This window comes from Orcinus orca, chromosome 3, assembly GCF_937001465.1.
Source record: "Orcinus orca chromosome 3, mOrcOrc1.1, whole genome shotgun sequence".
Classification (NCBI taxonomy): Eukaryota; Metazoa; Chordata; class Mammalia; order Artiodactyla; family Delphinidae; genus Orcinus; species Orcinus orca.
In genome coordinates, this window is record NC_064561.1 from 38,697,747 (window position 1) to 38,716,400 (window position 18,654).

General features: G+C 37.8%; 1 protein-coding gene across 25 annotated transcripts in view; it reads right to left on the minus strand.

Moving 5' to 3' along the window:
- Window positions 1–18,654, minus strand: part of ADRA1B (adrenoceptor alpha 1B) — a 633,734-nt gene that overhangs the window by 305,496 nt on the left and 309,584 nt on the right. The window lies entirely within an intron of this gene.

Consider the following 18,654-nt stretch of genomic DNA (forward strand, 5'->3'; position numbering starts at 1 on the left):
CTCTGTTAGGGAGGGCTGTTCTCTGGTGTCTCTGAGGAAATAAGGATGATAAATAGAGGGAAGTGTCATACTTTATTAGCATGGATGGGCAGAGAGATCCCAGTAGTAATTAATCCCAGGATGTTTACAAATTTTTTCTTCTTTGTCAACCAAGAGTCAGAGTTTGCAGGTGTTGCCATAAAGGAAGAATGGAAGCTAAACAACCATGTCCTCCTCATGGAGTTGAAAAGAGAGATGGCAAAATACTGATTAACCATCCCATGATGCTTAACAAGTAGCAGTGTCCTACAAGTCAAGACCCTAGGTACTTAAGGTAAAACAAGTTTTAGGCATGCAGGACCCTCTTAGGACAGCTTAGAAAATCCTGTGGCTTAAGCCTGAGTTAGCAAAGACCTTTTTTTTTTTTTTTTTTTGATAGGGCAAAAGGGGATACAGAGAATGTAAGGGCCCCCCAAATGATGCAAAACAGCAATGAATGCTTATGGAAATTGGGCTGTTTGGGAACTTTTGTGTGTAATTAAGGGTGAAGCAGAAAATCCTTTTGCTCCAATCCTGGGATAGTTCAACATGTTTCCAGAATGTCCATGTTCTCTTTCTTACCTGCAGTAAGGACTGCAAAATGGCTAAAGGTCAGTCATTCCAGGACAGTCATTCTGGGATGATCTAAGCTGTTGTGAGGCTTTGGGAACAGTACTGTGAATATTAATTCTTTTTATGCTCTGACCTGAGAACAGGAGATTCAAGTTTTGGTTCTGGCTCCATAAAGCATGAATCATGTGACCTTGGGTAAGTCACTTCACCTCTCTGAACCTCAGTTTACTCATCTGAAAAATCAAGGTATTATGTTCTGGATAGCTTGAAATTTCTATGTTCCTGACTTTAAAAGTCTGCACTTACAGCAATTTTAGAATACTGGGCTGAGTATGTAATCAAACCAGGACAGACACCTCTCAGGCTTTTTAAATATATTTTAGCTGTGAGATGTATATTTGTGGAGTGGTGGTGGTGGGAGGGCATTTATCTCTTTCTTCTTAAAGATTTTGGGGAATCACTAAAAATAAACAACTAAGTATCTCTCAAACTCTTCCAAAAGATTTAAGAGAAGGGAACACTCCCAAAGTCATTCTCTAAATCCACCATCGCCCTGATACCAAAACTAGACAATACCAAAAAAGAAAACTACAGGCCAATATCTTTGATGAATATACATGTAAAAATTCTCAATAAAATATTAGCAAAATGAAGCCAACAACACATAAAAAAGATCACACACCATGATCAAGTTGGATTCATCCCACGGTCACAAGGATGGTTCAACATATGCAAATCAATCAATGTGATAACCATATCAACAAAAGAAAAAACAAAAATCACATGATCATCTCTAGATGCAGAAAAATCATTTGATAAAATTCAGCATCCATTCATGATAAGAACCTTTACCAAAGTGGGTATAGAGGGAACATATGTCAACATAATAAAAGGTATTTATGACAAACATAATACTCAACAGTGAAAAGCTGAAAGGCTTCCTGCTAAAATCTGGAACAAGACAAGGATGTCCACTCTCACCACTTCTACTCAACAGAGTATTGGAAGTCCTAGCCACAGCAATCAGACAAGAAAAAGAAATAAAATGTATCCAAATTGGAAAAGAAGAGGTAAAACTGTCATTGTATGCAGATGACATGATACTATATATAGAAAACCCTAAAGACTCCACACAATAACTACTAGAACCGATCAATTCAGCAAGGTAGCAGGATACAAGATTAACATACAGAAACCTGTTGCTAACAATGAAATATCACAAAGGGAAAGTTTAAGAAAACCCTTTTAAAATCACATAAAATATATAAAATACTTAGGAATAAACTTGACCAAGGAGTTGAAAGACTTATATGCTGAGAACTATAAAACATTGATAAAGGAAACTAAAGATGATTCAAAGAAATGGAAAGATATCCCATGCTCTTAGACTGGGAGAATTAATACTGTTGAAATGGCCATACTACCCAAAGCAATCTACAGATTTAATGTGATCCCTACCAAATTACCAATGACATTTTTCACAGATCTAGAACAAATAATCCTAAAATTTATGTGAAAGCATAAAAGACCCAGAATTGCCCAGCAATCCTGAGGAAAAAGAAAGCTGGAGGCATAACCCTTCTAGAATTCAGACAGTACTACAAAGCTACAGCAATCAAAATGGCATGGTATTGGCACAAAAACAGACATATGGATCAACGGAACAGAATACAGAGCCCAGAACTAAACCCACACACCTAGAGTCAATTAATCTTTGACAAAGGAAGCAAGAATATACAATGGAGAAAAGACAGTCTCTTCAGCAAGTGGTGTTGGAAAAGCTGGACAGACAAATGTAAATCAATGAATTTAGAACACACCTACAAACTGTACACATAAATAAACTCAAAATGGCATAAAGACTTAAATATAAGACATGACACCATAAAACTCCTGGAAAGAGAACGTAAACAAAATATTCTCTGACGTAAATCATATCAATGTTTTCTTGGAACAGTCTCCCAAGGCAATAGAAATAAAAGCAAAAATAGACAAATGGGATCTAATCAAGCTTACAAGCTTTTGCACAGCAAAGGAAACCATAAACACCACAAAAAGACAACCTATGGACTGGGAGTAAATATTTGCAAATAATGGGACAAACAAGGCCTTAATTTCTAAAACATACAAATAGCTCATACAACTCAATAAAAAACAAAACAAAAGAAAGAAAAACAAACAACCCAATCAAAAAATGGGCAGAAGACCGAAACAGACGTTTCTCCAAAGGCAACATACAGATGACCAAGAGGCATGTGAAAAGATGCTCAACAACACTAATTATTAGAGAAATGTAAATCAAAACTGCAATGAGTTACCACCTCATACTGGTCAGAATGGCCATCATTAAAAAGTCTACAAGTAACAAATGCTGGAGAAGGTGAGGAATTCCCTCCTACACTAATGGTGGGAATGTATATTGGTACAACCACTATGGAACACAGTATCGAGGGTCCCTAAAAATGAAAAATAGAACTACCATATGATCCAGCAATCTCACTCTTGAGGAGACTATAATTTGAAAAGATATATGCACCCCAAGGTTCACAGCAGTACTATTTACAATAGCAAAGACATGGAAGTAACCTAAATGTCCACTGACAATGAACGGATAAAGAAGATGTGGTACGTATATACAATGGAATACCACTTAGCCATAAAAAAGAATGAAATAATGCCATTTGCAGTAACAGGGATGGACTTAGAGATTATCATACTCAGTGCAGTAAGTCAGAAAGACAGACAAGGAGATTGGTTCAAGATGGCAGATTAGAAGGATGTATGAATACTCCCTCTTGCAAGAGCACTGAAATCACAACTAACTGCTGGACAATCATCGACAAGAAGACACCGGAAGTCACCAAAAAAGATACCCCCCCCCCAAAAAAAAGATACCCCACATCCAAAGACAAAGGAGAAACTGCAGTGAGATGGTAGGAGGGGCACAATCACAATAAAATCAAACCCCATAACCGCTGGGTGGGTGACTCACAAACTGAAGAACACTTAAACCACAGAAGTCCACCCACTGGAGTGAAGGTTCTGAGCCTCACGTCAGGCTTCCCAATCTGGGGGTCCGGCAACAGGAGGAGGAATTCCCAGAGAATCAGACTTTAAAGGCTAGTGGGATTTGATTGAAGGACTTTGACAGGATGGGGGGGAACAGAGACTCCGCTGTTGGAAGGCACACACAAACTGGTGTGTGCATCAGGACCCAGGGGGAAAGAGCAATGACCCCATAGGAGACTGAAGCAGACCTACCTGCTAGAGTTAGAGTCTTCTGCAGAGGCGGGGTGGGGGGGGTGGCTGTGGCTCACAGCGGGGACAAGGACACTGGCAGCATATGTTCTGGGGAGTGGTCCTTGGTGTGAGCCCTTCCAGAGCCCAAAGAGCCTGCAGGCTCCAGTGCTGGGTTGCCTCAGGCCAAACAACCTACAGGGAGGAAACTCAGCCCCACCCATCAGCAGACAAGCAGATTAAACTTTTACTGAGCTCTACCCACCAGAGCAACACCCAGCTCTACCCACCACCAGTCCCTTTCATCAGGAAGCTTGCACAAGCCTCTCAGACGGCCTCATCCACCAGAGGGCAGACAGCAGAAGCAAGAACAACTACAATCCTGAAGCCTGTGGAATGAAAACCACATTCACAGAAAGACAGACAAAATGAAAAGGCAGAGGACTATGTACAAGATGAAGGAACAAGACAAAGCGCCAGAAAAACAACTAAATGAAGTGGAGATAGGCAACCTCTCAGAAAAAGAATTCACAGTAATGATAATGGAGATCATCCAGAACCTCAGAAAAAGAATGTAGGTAAAGATCGAGAAGATGAAAGAAATGTTTAACAAAGATCTAGTAGAATTAAAGAACAAACACCTAGAAGAATTAAAGAACAAACAAACAGAGATGAACAATACAATAACTGAAAACTACACTAAAAGGAATCAATAGCAGAAAAACTGAGGCAGAAGAACGGATAAGTGACCTGGAAGACAGAATGGTGGAACTCACTGCTACGGAACAAAATAAGGAAAAAGGAATGAAAAGAAATGAAGACAGCCTAAGAGACCTCTAGGACAACATTAAATGCATGAGCATTCACATCATAGGGGTCCCAGAAGGAGAAGAGAGAGAGGAAGGACCAGAGAAAATATTTGAAGAGATTACAGTCAAAAACTTCCCTAACATGGAAAGGGAAATAACCACCCAAGTCCAGGAAGCACAGAGACTCCCAGGCAGGATAAACCCAAGGAGAAACACACCAAGACACATGGTAATCAAATAGAAAAAAATTAAAGACAAAGAAAAATTATTAAAAGCAACAAGGGAAAAATGACAAGTAACATACAAGGGAACTCCCATAAGGTTAACAACTGATTTCTCAGCAGAAACTCTACAAGCCAGAAGGGAGTGGCACAATATATTTAAAGTGATAAAAAGGAAGTACCTACAACCAATATTACTCTATCTGCCAAGAATCTCATTTAGATTTGATGAAGAAATGAAAAGCTTTACAGACAAGCAAAAGCTAAGAGAAATCAGCACCACCAAACTAGCTCTACAACAAATGCTAAAGGAACTTCTCTAAGTGGGAAACACAAGAGAAGAAAAAGACCAACAAAAACAAACCCAAAACAATTAAGAAAATGGTCATAGGAACATACATATCTATAGTTACCTTAAATATGAATGGATTAAACGCTCCAACCAAAAGACACAGTCTTGCTGAATGTATACAAAAACAAGACCCATCTATGTGCTGTCTACAAGAGACCCACTTCAGACCTAGGGACACATACAGACTGAAAGTGAAGGGATGGAAAAAGATATTCCATGTAAATGGAAATCAAAAGAAAGCTGGAGGAACAATACTCATAGCAGATAAAATAGACTTTAAAATAAAGAATGTTACAAGAGACAAGGAAGGACACAACATAATGATCAAGGGATCAATCCAAGAAGGAGACATAACAATTATAAATATATATGCACCCAACATAGGAGCACCTCAATACATAACACAACTGCTAACAGCTATAAAAGAGGAAATCGACAGTAACACAATAATAGTGCGGGACATTAACACCTCACGTACGCCAATGGACAGATCATACAAAAGAAAAATAATAAGGAAACATAAGCTTTAAATGACACAATAGACCAGATAGATTTAATTGATATTTATAGGACATGCCATCCAAAAACAGCAGATTACACTTTCTCCTCAAGTGCACACGGAACATTCTACAGGATATATCACATCTTGGGTCACAAATTAAGCCTCAGTAAATTTAAGAAAACTGAAATCATATCAAGCATCTTTTCTGACCACAATGCTATGAGATTAGAAATCAAGTACAGCGAAAAAGACGTAAAAAACACAAACTCATGGAGGCTAAAAAATACGTTACTAAATAACCAAGAGACCACTGAAGAAGTCAAAGAGGAAATCAAAATATACCTAGAGACAAATTACAATGAAAACACGATGATTCAAAACCTATGGGATGCAGCAAAAGCAATTCTAAGAGGGAAGTTTATAGCAACACAATCCTACCTCAAGAAACAAGAAAAACCTCAAATAAACAATTTAACCTTACACCTAAAGGAACTAGAGAAAGAAGAACAAACAAAACCCAAAGTTAGCAGAAGGAAAGAAATCATAAAGATCAGAGCAGAGATAAATACAATAGAAACAAAGAAAACAACAGCAAAGATCAATAAAACTAAAAGCTGGTTCTTTGAGAAGATAAACAAACTTGATAAACCTTTAGCCAGAATCATCAAGGAAAAGAGGAAGAGGACTCAAATCAATAAAATTAGAAATGAAAAAGGAAAAGTTACAACAGACACCGCAGAAATACAAAGCATCATTAAGAGACTACTACAAGCAACTCTATGCCAATAAAATGGACAACCTGGAAGAAATGGACAAATTCTCAGAAAGGTATAACCCTCCAAGACTGAACCAGGAAGAAATAGAAAATATGAACAGACCAATCACAAGTAATGAAACTGAAACTGTGATTAAAACTCTGCCAACAAACAAAAGGCAAGGACCAGATGGCTTCACAGGCAAATTCTATCAAACGTTTAGAGAAGAGCTAAAACCGAGCCTTCTCAAACTCTTCCAAAATATCTCAGAGGGAGGAACACTCCCAAACTCATTCTATGAGGCCACCATCACCCCGATTCCAAAACCAGACAAAGATACTACAAAAAAAGAAAATTACAGACCTATATCACTGATGAATATAGAAGCAAAAATCCTCAACAAAATACCAGCAAACAGAATCCAACAACACATTAAAAGGATCATACACCATAATCAAGTGGGATTTATTCCAGGGATGCAAGGATTCTTCAATATACACAAATCAATCAATGTGATACACCATATTAACAAACTGAAGAATAAAAACCATATGATCATCTCAATAGATGCAGAAAGAGCTTTTGACAAAATTCAACACCCATTTATGATAAAAACTCTCCAGAAAGTAGGCATAGAGGGAAGCTACCTCAACATAATAAAGGCCATATATAAAAAACCCACAGCAAAAATCATTCTCAATGGTGAAATACTGAAAGCATTTCCTCTAAGATCAGGAACAAGACAAGGATGTCCACTATCACCAGTATTATTCAACATAGTTCTGGAAGTCCTAGCCACAGCAATCAGAGAAGAAAAAGAAATAAAAAGAATACAAATTGCAAAAGAAGTAAAACTGCCACTGTTTGCATATGACATGATACTATATATAGAGAATCCTAAAGATGCAGCCAGAAAACTACTAGAGCTAATTGATGAATTTGGTAAAGTAGCAGGATACAGAATTAATGCACAGAAATCTCTTGCATTCCTGTACACTAACAATGAAAGATCAGAAAGAGAAATTAAGGAAGCAATCCCATTCACCATTGCAACAAAAAGAATAAAATACCTAGGAATAAACCTACCTAATGAGGTAAAAGACCTGTACTCAGAAAACTATAAGACACTGATGAAAGAAATTAGAGATGGTACAAACAGATGGAGAGATATACCATGTTCTTGGACTGGAAGAATCAATATTGTGAAAATGACTATACTACCCAAAGCAATCTACAGATTCAATGCAATCCCTATTGTATTACCAGTGGCATTTTTTACAGAACTAGAAGAAGAAATCTTAAAATTTGTATGGAGACACAAAAGACCCCAAACAGCCAAAGCAATCTTGAGGGAAAAAAACGGAGCTGGATGAATCAGGTTCCCTGACTTCAGACCATACTACAAAGCTACAGTAATCAAGACAACATGGTACTGGTACTAAAACAGAAATATAGATCAATGCAACAGGATAGAAAGCCCAGAGATAAACCCACACACCTATGGTCAGCTAATCTATGACAAAGGAGGCAAGGATATACAATGGAGAAAAAACAGTCTCTTCAGTAAGTGGTGCTGGGAAAACTGAACAGCTACATGTAAAAGAATGAAATTAGAACACTCCCTAACACCATACACAAAAATAAACTCAAAATGGATTAAAGACCTAAATGTAAGGCCAGACCCTATAAAACTCTTACAGGAAAACATAGGCAGAACACTCTATGACATAAATCACAGGAAGATCCTTTCTGACCCACCTCCTAAGTGAAATGGAAATAAAAACAAAAATAAATGGGACCTAATGAAACTTAAAAGCTGTTGCACAGCTAAGGAAACTATAAACAAGATGAAAAGACAACCCTCAGAATGGGAGAAAATATTTGCAAATGAATCAACAAAGGATTAATCTCAAAAATATATAAACAGCTCATGCAGCTCAATATTAAAAAAACAAACAACCCAATCCGAAAATGGGCAGAAGACCTAAATAGACATTTCTCCAAAGAAGACAAACAGATGGCCAAGAAGCATATGAAAAGCTGCTCAACATCACTAATTATTAGAGAAATGCAAATCAAAACTACAATGAGGTATCACCTCATACCAGTTAGAATGGGCACCATCTGAAAATCTACAAACAACAAATGCTGGAGAGGGTGTGGAGAAAAGGGAACACTCTTGCATCGTTGGTGGGAATGTAAAATGATACAGCCACTATGGAGAACAGTATGGAGGTTCCTTAAACACTAAAAATAGAATTACCATATGACTCAGCAATCCCACTACTGGGCATATACCCAGAGAAAACCATAATTTGAAAAGATACATGCACCCCAATGTTCATTGCTGCACTATTTACAATAGCCAGGACATGGATGCAACCTAAATGCCCATCGACAAACGAATGGATCAAGAAAATGTGGTATATATGTACAATGGAATATTACTCAGCCATGAAAAGGAATGAAATTGGGTCATTTTTAGAGACATGGATGGACCTAGAGACTGTCAAACAGAGTGAAGTAAGTCAGAAAGGGAAAAACAAATATCGTATATTAACGCATATATGTGGAACCTAGACAAATGGTACACATGAACCAGTTTGCAAGGCAGAAATAGAGACCCAGATGTAGAGAACAAAAGTATGGACACCAAGTGGGGAAAGCGGGGTGCGGGTGGTGGTGGTGGTGGGGATTAATTGGGAGATTGGGATTGACATATATACAATAATATGTATAAAATATATCTATTTTTACTAATATACAAATATATTTTTACTAATTAGTAAAATAATATATCTATTTTACTAATAAGAACCGGCTGTATAAAAAATAAATAAAATTTTTTAAAAAAAGACAAATACCATATGATATCATTTTTATGTGGAATCTAATATATGACACAAATGAACGTATTTACGAAACAGAAACAGTCTCACAGACATAGCAAACAAACTTATGGTTACCAAAATGGAAAGGGGGTGGGGAGGGATAAATTATGAGTTTGGGAGTAGCAGATATAAACTACTATGTATAAAATAGATAAACAACAAGGTACTACTGTATAGCACAGGGAAGTATATTCAATATCCTGTAATAAACCATAATGGAAAAGAATATGTATATCTATGTATAACTGAATCACTCCACTGTACAACAGCAAAATAACACAACATTGTAAGTCAACTATACTTCATGTAAAAAATTAAAATAAACAACTAAGAATTGTTTGTAATTTGTATACTGAATATTTAGGTGTTTCTAAAGAGTTTTACAGTGTTAAAATGTTTGTTCTCTTGGACACTTTAATTTTATTCCTCCAAAGAGTTTTTGTTAGGGGGGTTTTTTTGTATACATTCTCACTTTGTTTTCAGACATTTTCTTCTTAAAAACATGGAGAGGTCAACCTCAGCCAACAGATTAAATATGTGTACTGCATGAATTAAGGAAAGCTTCTTATGCTTTCTGGAGCTTTGAGCATCTCATGTTGAATCTTCTGAGTTCTGGAAAGCTCCAAATCCATTTGCTGAGGCAAGAAGAAGAAAAAATTTCTTAGAGGGTATCCAAAATAGAATTAGACTGCATTTCCAGTGGTCTTATGTTCAACGCTAGCCTTTTTGACTTGCCATGGGTCCTGCCCATCTCACTCTACTAATGAGAAAATGGCCAAGAAACAACCACAAGTTTTTAGCAAACAAACTCTACTTCACTGGAGATGTGCTATTATGCATTAGACCACTGGGCAAAGCTAACAGTGCCAAACAATTAGTCAATCAATCAATGGAAACAAGAGGTCTTTTTTTAACCATGTGAAGTGGGGAAGAACATCATTTTCTCTCTCTTGGGACTCAACCTCCACTGTGAACCAAAAACCAGAGTTCACCACCCTAATACTCTAAACCTATTGAACCAGATCAAAATCTCTGTATCTAAATATGCTGCCAGCTGAACCTGAGCAGAGCCAATATTTCATCTGGTTCAAATTCATGTTCTTTTTTCTGCTCACAGAATTACCGAAGTGATTTAGTAGCCAGCATTTCTCACTTGAAGAGTCTTCAGAAATGGTGCGTGCGTGCATATGTGTGTGTGTGTGTGCTATGTGGTGGTGACCAAGATGAGTGCTCTTATTTTTCTTAAAGTGAAATATCTATTTCCAAAGCCGTAGTTCAGGTTCCTCCTATCTTTGGTATGTGGTAGAACAAAATTTTGTGCATTTGAGGGTTTTCTTGTTGTTGTTTTTTTTGTTACAAAACCAACACAGCTTTGAGACTTTCACATACAATAACCCAAGATAGCTCCTGCTTGCCCAGTTCCCAGATAAAAGAAAAACAAAACGAGTGCGGGGCGGTTGATCATTTTTTTGAAACAGGATACATTTTTCCCACGTTCAGATCTGAAAATACTCAACTGTAATTTAATCTACCTTTATTAGATTACACAGTTATGTCCACAAAATTGTGGAAACCATCCTAAATTAGTAAGGGCAGGGAAGAAGCAGGCTGGATGTGAGAATTCCTGCTGCTCTTGCCTGACATGTCTTCTGAACGGAGAGGCAAGTCGTGGGCAAAGCACTCGATATATCAAGGACAGGGGAGCTCAGCACCCTTTGAGTGTCCCCAGTGGGAAGCCCACCTTCTACTTCAGAGTAACCCCAGCTCTCAAAGAGTATGTTGGATGGCTGTACAACAGGTCAGAAATGGCCAGGTCATCCAAAAGCCACCCTTTACTGGTCCAAATATGCTTTATGCTTACAGAGCCCTACACAGTGTTATTGAATAAAATGTAGCACACCCAATTAAATTTGTATTTTAGAGAAATAAAGAATAATTTTTAGTATAAGTATGTCTCAAATATTGCCTAGGATATACTAATACTAAAAACAATTATTTGTTGTTCATCTGAAACACAAATTTAATTGGGTATCTGTATTTTGATTTACTAAACCTTGCAACAAACTTCAAAGCACCCCAAAAGTTCATAACATCATTTATAACAGCAAATAAAATAACCCATGTGGTAGGTAAGAATCTTAGGCTGTAAATACTGTTGTGCAACTTATATAATCTTTTTCATCTTCTAAAGAGCAACCTTTTCTTCTTCCAAGTGCCCAAGCCAGCAGGAAATTCAGCCTCAGTCATTATGGACCCTGCACCTTTCCAGGGCCCCATGTCAATCCAGAGCCTCAGGTGGTGTCCAAAGAGTAGGGGTACTGTTCCAAACTCCAGGCTATCATGGTGTCCAGTCGCTCAGTGGTCACTTTAGGTATGGGGCCTCTATCATGAGCTCCCTGTGGGGCTAGGGGAACTTTTTTTTTTTTTTTTTTTTGAGGCACAGCATCCCTGTACTTAGGAGCCATGTTTTGGCAAATGATTTTTCCATCCTCACTGACTTCTACTTAAATTCTGTGAACTCTCTTCCTTTTTCCTCTGGTTAACTTCAAAGGCATTTTTCTCACTTCCGGCTGACCTCAAACATATAGTTGCTTCAGTAATTTTTAGGCTTTTATGACGAACAGGAAAAGTTTCTGTCTTCAAGTATTTCTACTCCTGCTGCCTCTTAGACACAAAATAATCCCTGAGGAAGTAATCCCTTATGGGGCTGAATACCTGCTTGAAATGGAAGAAGGTAAGAACATGGAGACTGTCCAAGATAGGTTATTGCCCAGTGAATATTCTCTTTCCCTACCCCTATTCCACCTCCACTGGAGGGGTCTTCTTCCCTTACCCATTGATGTTGGGATTAATTTAATTAAATTTAATTAATTTAATGATTCAGTTCTAATTCCAAGAAGCTTTTAACTTAATGGGATGATAACTTGGTGTATTAATTAAAGTTCTTTTGGTTGCAAACATAAAAAGTAACTCTGGCTAACTTCCTTTAAGATATTAGGAAAACTCACAGAATCGTAAGAGTTGCCAAACAGGATGTGAAAGGAGCGGGGACGAGAGCAGCTTGTGGGATTTCAGCCCTGGGAGTCACTGAAGCTGCCACTCAAATAACTCTGCTGTGGAGATGTCTCTGTCTGCATCTCTTCATTCAGATTTCAGGTTCCTGGGATGGAGAGGCTGGTTGTCCTTGCTTAGGCCATGTCTTTGCCCCAAGATTATTCAGCCAGGGAAGACAGGACAGAGGTGCTATTGAGGAAACTGCTACGATCTGGGCAGCCACACTGATTCATGTCTCCTACATCTGGTTTGCAGTAGAGTCCCACCTTTGTGGGGGTTGGTTTGAAGTTGGTGCATAAAGCTGTAACTACCCTTCAAAGTCCATTACGCTTCTTTCTAGGGGTGGAAGATATTGCTTTTTCTTCTTTTTATCACCAAATAAAGAAGTTTTAAGACCACACTATAAAAAAATTCCCTGGTGGCACAGTGGTTGAGAGTCCGCCTGCCGATGCAGGGGTCACGGGTTCATGCCCCGGTCTGGGAAGATCCCACATGCCGCGGAGCGGCTGGGCCTGTGAGCCATGGCCGCTGATCCTGTGCGTCCAGAGCCTGTGCTCCGCAATGGGAGAGGCCACAACAGTGACAGGCCCGTGTACCGAAAAAAAAAAAAAAAAAAAAAAAATTTCGAGTTTCCAGCACTAAACTCACACTTAGCCTGGAGAACTTCTGCAATTACTGCACCCCATGAAACCAATAAACATTTGTTCACGGGCCAGTGGAATAAAGAGCGGACTTGCTCACACTTTTCAAATCCTGTCTGCCTCTCTCCTCTTTTGCCAAATGCAGGCAGCTGAATTCAAAGAGTTTAATGTGTATTTGATGCAACTCCACTGTACACCAGAGATGGACTAATACAATGACCTAAACAATACAACAGCCCTACACAAACCTTAGAAGTAGGAGGCTAGTATCCCCCTTGTTAAAAAAAATTGGTGAGGGACTTCCCTGGTGGCGCAGTGGTTAAGAATCCGCCTGCCAATGCAGGGGACACGGGTTCGATCCCCAGTCTGGGAAGATCCCACATGCCGCAGAGAAACTAAGCCCGTGTGCCACAACTACTGAGCCTGTGCTCTAGAGCCCACAAGCCACAACTACTGAGCTTGTGTGCCACAACTACTGAAGCCTGCACACTCTAGGGCCTATGTGCCGCAACTACTGAGCCCACATGCTGCAACTACTGAGCCTGCGTGCTGCAACTACTGAAGACCGTGCACCTGGAACCCATGCTCTGCAACAAGAGAAGCTACCATAATGAGAAGCCCGTGCACCACAACGAAGAGTAGTCCCAGCTCACCACAACTAGAGAAAGCCTGCACGCAGCAACGAAGACCCAATGCAACCAATAAATAAATAAATAATTTTTAAAAATAAAATAAAAACTTGGGTGAGATAATAATCAAGAATCGTGTCCTGGAAGAGAGCTTTGAGGGGGCATTTTTTGGTCTTGATTCAAAAGCAATCTAAACTATATTTTTAAAAAGTCAAAACAGGTTTTCTTCTGCCTTCTGAAATTTCAAATTCAGAAGCAAATGAAACATTAAAAAAAAATTAAGCCCCCAAGGGCTTCACCACCTACTACTATGTTACACTGTGGGGCTTTATTTGAACATATTTTGCTTTTATTGCTTTGTTCTTTTTCCTCTCTATGATTTACAAAGCAATGTGGGAAAATGGTTAATACCGAATAAAAGTTAAAATTAAAACCACTTTTTCCACTATGGTGCTGTCTCCTTCCCACCCCCTCATCCCTGGGGGCCTGTTCAACTGAGTTTAGTAGCACAAAGGCTACTGAGTTCCAGAACTATAGTCATAATATACCTAAAATGGATTGATTTCATAGCTCTAGGACAAGATAAATTAGTTGACTACATACAGTTGATAATGTGGAGAGAAATGATAAATAATGAAACAAGCTCATTTTAAGATACCCGTAGAACTCTGGAAATTTGTGCCATTTATTAAACAATTCAGGTTAGTTCAAATAATTTTGTTTGGAGCTGAGCTTGCTTTGGGGCCCAAATAGTTTCCAAGGAGAACAACTACTGTTTATAGCCCTCTGACATGAGACTTGTTAGACTGGCAGGAAAAGCTTGTTTCTCTCTGCCCACCTGAGGAATGACACCTAAATCTTTTCAACCTGAGGAGAAGAATCTGTCAGAGAGACATACACCATCCCAATCTGTGACCCAGCCCAGGCTCTGACAATCCCCCAAGTCTTTGTCAAATACTTATTATGTGCCAGGCACAGTGCTGGTCACTTTCATATCCATTTTTTGTTTAACCCACAAAACGTTTTACACATATTAAAATCCCATTTTACACCTGAGAATATTGAGACTCACAATGATCAAGAATCTTTCCTTTGTCAGACAGTTCTACTCCCTATAATAATAATAACCAAAGCAGACAGGAAAGAGGGTTCAGAACATGGGGTAAATGTGGAAGACAAAATTGGTATCCATGAGATGAGTTAATGCAGTAACAAGTGTGTCTGAGACATAGTGCTAGGTATCTTTAGGTACCATCTTTAATCATCACATCAAGGCTAGGAAGTAGGTGGTAAAATGGGCTCTATTTTAGAGCTGGGAAAATGGAGTTCTGAGAGAGGTTAGGAAAATTGTCAGTAACTGAGCATTGCATGGTAACTCCTACAGACACGCTTGTACAATAAAACAGATATTGGTGCAAAGGACATTGAGATAAGTCAGGATAGCTTCAGGCTGCAAGTAATGACAATGAAGACTCCAAGTGGGAAGAAAGGCCTTCCACTTCAGCAAGTAAATAGGTTGTAACACACTCAGTCCAGGTATTTGGTGGCATGGGCAGAAAGTTATATCTGAGTCACAGCTCAGTGGGAAGTCAAAAAGGGGAGGCTGACTGGTTGCCACGAGTCAGGGAGCTTCTCTAGGAGAAACGACATGCCACGTGCCCTGCGGCACAAGGGCACCTGGTTATGGCTTCTACTGCCAACCACACTGCAGTGTTTTCATGGGGAAGTTGGGAGGAGTGTTTGTGGATGAATAAGTCACCTTTATACCTGACCTTTTTCTCCACCACTACCATCTAGCAAGCAAAGGGATTCCATTTTTAAGTCAAACTGTGCATTGGGTATCTCTGTGAAACACAAGCTGTGTTGAATTTTTAAAGGGATCAAAGCCTTACAATAAAGCAATGAACTTTAATGAGTCGGTTAGTAGAGTGGCAGGTATCAGAGAAAGGAACAGTGGGATTTAGATAACAATCTCTCCCCAAGGTGCTGGAAAATACTGAACAGAGAGATAAAATGACAAGATTCCCAGTATTTGCTTCAAAATATTGTTAGGAGTGGGGGAGGGTGATAAGAGTAGCTGGGAGTATAGATAAAATTAGGTAGGCCATAGGTTGATAATTGTTGGATCTCTGTGATTAGTATGTTGGAGTTCAGTATACTCTTCTAGTTTATGTATGTTTGAAATTTTCTATTATAACTTTTTTTAAAAAAGAGAAGAGTATAGATATGGTCTAGTATTCTATTCCATAGAAAAACTGCATCCCACTGGGAATATAAATGTGACCAGGGGGCTGGCCTGGATTTTCTGCACAAAGTTGTGGGTTCCACCTACATCCAAACAACCTCTAGGTCCTATACCTCCAACCTCCAAAATTTATCTCCAATCTGTCCACTTCTCTCCATCTCCACTGCCACTACCCTAGTCCTGACCACCACCAACATTGCTTGTTTAGACAACTGCTGTGGCCTCCACATTTGCCTCCCTATTTCCAGTAGGATGTCCGTTTCCAATCTCTTCTGCCTACAGGAGATGGAGTGATCTTTTCAAAATGCTAATCTGATACTCTCCTGAGAAACAAGCAAGATGCACAACAGTATAGATAACTTTGTATAAGAAAGGGGAAACCACATACATGCTTACACACACATATGTATATACTAGTTGCTTATATTTGCAAAGGAAAATTCTGGAAGATAAACCAAAAACTTATCAAAATACAAGAGAAGGAAGTGCACAATTGAGGACATAGGTTGGCAGCAAAACTTGTCTGAATGTGTCCTCTTATAAATCTTGACTTTGGAATCACGTAAATGTTTACACATTCAAAAAATAACATTAAGTAAAAGTAAAATAAGAGATTTCTAAAAATTAAAACCAAATTAAAATGAAAAAAATAAAAACAACTTTTTATTAACCACACGAAGAAAATAATTATTTCAAGTAACTTTCATAAAAGTATTTTGACTTTACATTCTTATGAAATATATTTTAAGAATCAAGAAAAGTTGCAAATAAATCTTAAACTTCATTCAGTAGTCTTATTGTTAGTATTAGGTTGAACCATATGAAATTGCCAATATTTTACCATTTTTGACTATAAAATGACAATTTCTTACATTGCAAGTATACTAATAGGTTACTATAAATATAGTAATATTATTTTACACTATAAATCTAACATATTTTACATGTAATGTAAGATAATTCATATAAATATATTCTAAATATAGTATAAATTATAGCAATATTGGTATTACTTTTAGAAATATTTGGTACATATTGTAGGATAAAACAAATTATTAATCATATTAATGTTGTTAGAACAAAGATTTTTAGCAAAATAAGACAACTATTATTTTAGAAGTTAATAAATACCTTTATTTTTAATTGAGATATAATTGACATATAACATTATATAAGTTTGAGGTGTACAACGTGTTGGTTTGGTACATTTATATATTGCAATATGATTACTACAGTGACATAGTAATCATTATCTCTTCTTTGTGTTGAGAACAGTAAAAATCTAGTCTAATTAGCAACTTTGAAGTTTATGCTATAGCACTGTTGACTACAATCACTAAGCTGTGAATTAGATCTCCAGAACTTACTTGTCTAGTAGTTGCAAACTTGTACCTTTAAACGACATCTCCCAATTTCCACACCCCCCAACCCCTGGCAACCATCATTCTACTCTGTTTTTACACATTCAACTTTTTTAGGTTGCACATGTAAGTGATAGCATACAGTACCTGTCTTTCTCTTTCTATCTCACTTAGCATAATGCTCTAAAAATAAATTGAAAATATCAGTGTGAACTCATGATTCTTTTTCAAAAATACTTATTCCTAATCGTCCACTAAAAAGGCCTAGAAGCAATGGTGACCCAGGAATAATGAGTAAGCCCAGGACCCAGATTGTGGGCTCTAAATACCTTCCTACTAAAAGGAAGCAGAAATGCATGTAGAAACGGCAGGAAATAGAATAACTGAGTTGGGGATATGTTATTGTATAAGGAAGCAAGGAAACTATTAAAGAGTAATGAGGTCCAGTTAAAAAAACAAAGATCTGACATGAGGGACTTCTCATTGGCTAAAACAAGACGTTTTATGCCTCAAGAGAATTATGACTAAAATTGATTAAAACACATTGAATATATAAAAACCATACATTCAAAATGATACTCAAAAAAAGAGAAAGTAAAAAGAAAAGGAAGGGGAAAAAAAAGGAAAGAAGGAGAAAAACACATCATTGGACACAATTAGCAGTAACTAGGTCACCAACACCTTACTCTGCAAACTTGCAATTAAAGGAAAAGAAACAAATATATATCCTGCCTTTCCTGGAGGAAGTGTATTCCACAGTAGCATAATAGTCCTAGTTGATGCGGGAAATTTTTTATCTTTTAGGGAGGGATTCTGACTAACAAATGTGTTAGGAAGGATAGCATTAGAAATTCATCATTCTGCAATTCTTAATGAAATAATTGGTTCAGACAGTGATCATCAGTGGATGAAATCATTGGATTAAAGATTGATAAGGAAATTTACAATGAAGGGATGTAGGCTTTTACCCCTTTGAATGTTAAACCAATGTTGCTTTCCTAGGATAATTCTCACTTGATCATAATGTCTAATCTTCTATGACACTGGATTTGGTTTGCTACTATTTTGAGGATTTTTATGTCTATATTGAGGACATTGACCTAAATTTTTTATTTGTGTTATGCCTTTGGCTTTGGTATCAGAGTAATACTGGTTTCATAAAGTGAGTTGGGAAGTGTTGCTTCCTCCAGTATGTTCTGGAAGAATTTGTGAAGGATTGCTATTATATCTTTAAATGTTTGACAGGATTCACCAATGAAGCTATCTAGGCTTAGGCTTTTTTTCCAGGAAGATTTTTAATTACTAATTCGATTTCTTTACTTGTTATGGATCTATTCAGATTTTTTATTTCTTCTTGGGTCAGTTT